This window comes from Chiloscyllium plagiosum, chromosome 20, assembly GCF_004010195.1.
Source record: "Chiloscyllium plagiosum isolate BGI_BamShark_2017 chromosome 20, ASM401019v2, whole genome shotgun sequence".
Taxonomy (NCBI): Eukaryota; Metazoa; Chordata; class Chondrichthyes; order Orectolobiformes; family Hemiscylliidae; genus Chiloscyllium; species Chiloscyllium plagiosum.
In genome coordinates this window covers 29,392,204-29,396,826 of record NC_057729.1, presented here as the reverse complement: position 1 = coordinate 29,396,826, position 4,623 = coordinate 29,392,204, and positions in this window count along the sequence as shown.

Genomic DNA, 4,623 nt, shown 5'->3' with positions numbered 1-4,623 from the left:
CCAACCCCATTCATTTATTGTACTCTTTGCTACCTTCTCCCCAGCCACCTCCACCCCCCCCACCCCATATATCTCTCCACTCTGGAGGCTTCCTGCCTCTATTCCTGATGAAGGGCTTTTGCCTGAAACATTGATTTTCCTGTTCCTCGGATGCTGCCTGACCTTCTATGCTTTTCCAGCACCACTCTGATCTAAACAATGAAATGTAAAGGTAAAGTACGTATGGACCTCTTGATCTCAAAACCTTGCCCCATCTGTAAGACCCAAGTCAGGAATGTGATGGCATACTCTCCACTTGTCTGGAAGAGTGCAGTTCCAACAATTTGAAAGAAGCTCAACATCATCCAAGAGAGAGCAGCTAGCTTGACTGGCACAACATATGTTATGGCAAAATTGAGTGGCGTATACAAGATGAACTGCAGCAACACACCAAAGCTCCTTTTAAAGTACCTTCTATGCCTGAAATTTCTATCACTGAGAAGAACAAGGGACAGCCAATGCACGAGAGCACCATCCATCTGCAAATTCCTCCAAGCCTCACATCATCCTTGCATATATTGAAAATATATTGCCATTCCCTCGCTGTCACTGGGGCAAAATTCTAGCACTCCCTCCCTAACAAATTGCCACTATCACCTGATGAAGGAGCGTCGCTCCGAAAGTTAGTGTGCTTCCAATTAAACCTGTTGGACGATAACCTGGTGTTGTGTGATTTTTAACCAGTCCAACACCGGCATCTCCAAATCATGTGTATTAACCGACTGCATGGGCAAAGTTTCAATGAGACAGCTCATTAACATCTACTCAAAGACAATTAGGGTTGGGCAACATATACCTTATCAGCAACACTCCTATCACCTGATCAAATAAAGACATATTGTGAATGCATCCATCTACTGAAATTCACGAGTCTGTGCTTGTGTATTTCCATATATCTTAGTGATATAATAAAATAGCACCCTCTGTTGACAGGCTGAGTTTGCACATATGAAAAACGAGTTCTCTGGGCATGCACTACTTCTATCATGTGGTGACATCATCACACGCATGCATACACATGTACCTTCGCTTTCATGGTGGCATCATTGGACACACATACCTTTATTTGACGTGTTTTTTGAACTTTTCTCTTGGAAGCTCCATCAAGAGACAGAAGCCATTGTACATTGTTAAATTAACCAAGAATTATTTCAATTGTAAATATTTGAGTAATTTTTATTGTGCAGAACAGTTTGATAGTCAACCTGAAAATTATGTGATAGAGCAGAGGATAATCTCCTGATCAGCCAGGACATTGTGATAGCTACAGTACGGTAATCTCCCACTGTTAAAAAAAAAACTATATACAAGCTCTTGCTATGAGCTCTACACCTTGGTAAACTTCTTCCTCACTTGTCAGTGATGAATTTTTACTGTTTATTTAGGAACCATAACTTTGAATGCTATTTGTGAGAGGCTGCATGTTTCTTAGACTGGTGTGCTCCTTTGTTGTGAATATAAGTTCTTGGGCTTACATTGTCATTCTTTTCCCTTTCTGCTGCTATCTCCTTTCTTCTATTGTTTCAGCTCCTCTATCTCTAGTGCTTAAGCCACAAGCTCAAAGTTATTTGCAAGTTTTCTGACTATATTTAAACCTGTAATCAAAGGAAAATGATATATTAAATCTGAAATAGTAGAGTTAATGCAAATGCTCTGATAGCATCTATAGGGGAAAAAAAACATACTAATATTTCAGAGGAAGAGCCAAAACCATCAAGGATAATGGTCTGTTCCTGCTTAGTTCACTCTTTTACATCTCATGTCACCCTCATTCTGCAATATGTTGTGATTTACAAGCTGCATTTGATGAAATTGTGCACCTTTTGCTATTGTCCTCTTTCCTCACCACAATTATGCCTTTGTACAATTAGTGTTTCAGATATCCAACAACTGGAACTTGTCTAGCCAGTGATGCAGAATAACAAAGGCCCAAAGGAATAAAAGACTACTGCAAGAGTTGTCAACACTCAGTTTAATACTGATCGCCCCAGCTAAGATTCTGACACCATATGTACTTTATGGGGTATCACAGAGGCAATATCTGCATGAGGTAAATCACCAGGCCTGAATGGACTGCAGTCCTGTCAGGAGAAAGGTTGTCACAGGTGTCAGCTTCCGAAAAAGTGAGGTTGCCCATGAGTTCTGCTGCATTGGATTCTGAGAAGTCACGATATAGGTTGATGCCCATCGTAGGTTGATGGGCACGGACCCAGAAATGTTTAGTCCAATGGATGGCCTGCTAGAAAAGTTGCTGTCACAGTAATGGTGCACTGAGGTTCTGGCTCCAGCTTGGCTTAGGGCTTCACACAGAGCTTGAAGTCCATCATTTCCAATAGTGAAATGGAGAGCACGCATGAACCCAACCATGATTGGGTACCCGATGGCCAATGTCTCAGCTTCTACTACATAAGCAGACATCACTTAACATCCAAGTGTTGTTGTGGATGCTCAGACTGAGGTTATGAATTCTCAGCTTATAGCCATGCAGGATCAAATTGCTATCACAATGGCTGCAGATACCAAACTAATAGCTCCATGTGTTGTTGCAGTTTGCTTTCCAGAGACTTCAATGTGGGCTGTGAAGTCATTGTCATATTGAAATTCAACACGATCAATAACGAGTATGTCTTTCACAGCAGCACGTATACATTCTCCATGTCTTGACTCTGAAATATTGTGTTCCTATCCCAAGAGAAGACAATGCATTTAGGACAAACTGCAGAAGCCGGAAGAGTTAAGATGTACATCTGTCATTTGCAGTTGTGCAGAAGAAAGCATTTGCATTTTAAAAGAACCTTTCACAACATTCCAAAGTGCACACAGTTGAGTATCAATATTGTCACCATTGAGATGTGGGATAATTAAAATATCATATTTATTGCAGGGCATTTTATTTAAGATTTACATTTATGTCTCCATGATGAAATTCATGTCCAATACTAGCTGTTGTGTTATAACTAAATGGCACTTTCTCACTAGAATTCTGTTACCTCTCAACTTGCCACAGTTTCAGTGACAAATAATATTGCATGAGAAGCAATACTTCAGTATCAGTTGCTACATATTTGGGCTTTCAAGTGGTAAAACAAGTGGAAGAATTTAACTTGACCACCATTTTGTTTATTAGTCAAGATTTGCAAAACAAATTGCAATTAGAATTTCCTTCTTTGTGTGTTTCAGTACAGTTCTTAAGTTTGGCTTGATGTTGTGAGGGATATATTTGGAGGGAGGGAGAAGCATTTAAATTAGCCTATTCAGCAACAGCATAATGTTTCATTTATTTAGTTTTAATGTCTTTAATACAGCAGCCCAAGAGCCATATGATTTCTCACAAAAAGCATGAAAAGTTCTAAATGCTACAAATGCAACGAAAAGATAGATAAACTTTCAATTGTGTATTACAGGTAGCGGAGACAGTGCTGGCTTGTTGTGGTAAAATGCATTTAAGTTGTAGAGCTATGCATGGTGGTCATAGAGGCTCCTTTCATCACATCTGATTAGAAAAGCCTCCCCTTTTTTGCCATGTGCCATTGGCATGTGATGGAATGAATTGCAGGTTTTTGGCCATATTCTGAAGCTGAGATACTATCCACAGCATTATAAGATTTCCCATTAAATATGTACTGTAAGTCTTCATATCTAAAAGAAATTACTGTTTTATAGATTGTGACTGTGAATAGTTTTTCTCTTTTCTGGACTCTCTGGGTGGAAGGTCCGACATGGAATGGCTCAGTAGTTAGCACTGGTGCCTCACAGCTCCAGAGACCTGGGTTCAATTCCAGCCTTGGGTGACTGTGTGGAGTTTGCTCATTCTTCCCGTGTCTGTGTGGGTTTCTGCCAGGTGCTCCAGTTTCCTCCCAGAGTCCAAAAACGTGCAAGTTAGGAGGATTGGCCATGCTAAATTGACCATATTGTGCAGGCTAGGTGGGGTGAGCCATGGGAAATACAGGGGTGGGAGTGGATGGGATGCTCATTGGAGGATCAGTGCAGACTCAATGTGCTGAATGGACTGCTTCCACACCGTAGAGATTCTGTTTCTCCTATGAAAGATTTAAAGATCACGTGAAATACATTATGTGGGTAAGGAACACTCGTAGAATTCGCCATATAAATGAAAGTGCATATGCAAGTGCACCAAGCTAGCTCTCTGGGTAGGACATGTGGTTTGTACATCTGAAACCAGACTTCTGGTGAATACTTGATGCAGTAGGAAAATCCCAGGTTGACAGCGGAAATACTTTTAGTAATGTTCTCAGAACATGCCTGAGGAGGTCAAAATTCCCACTGATTCATCCCTTCTGGCTTATGACCAGTCAGAATAAAGGCGATTCATTTCGGAAGGCACTGAAGACATATGAGATGTTGATGGAAACATTTAGAGGTGAAGTCGGGATATCAGAAAGAATGCACATAACTCCAAAGAACTCATCTGTCTGACCCTTCCAGCATCACCCAACCTGCATGTGGCAGCGTATGCAGATTGCATGTTGCACTTACCGGCCATTTGAGAATCTTTGGAACTGGAGTAAAAGTAAATCACTCTTCATCTTGAAGGACTGCCTAAGAAAGAGCCGTGTGTGACAA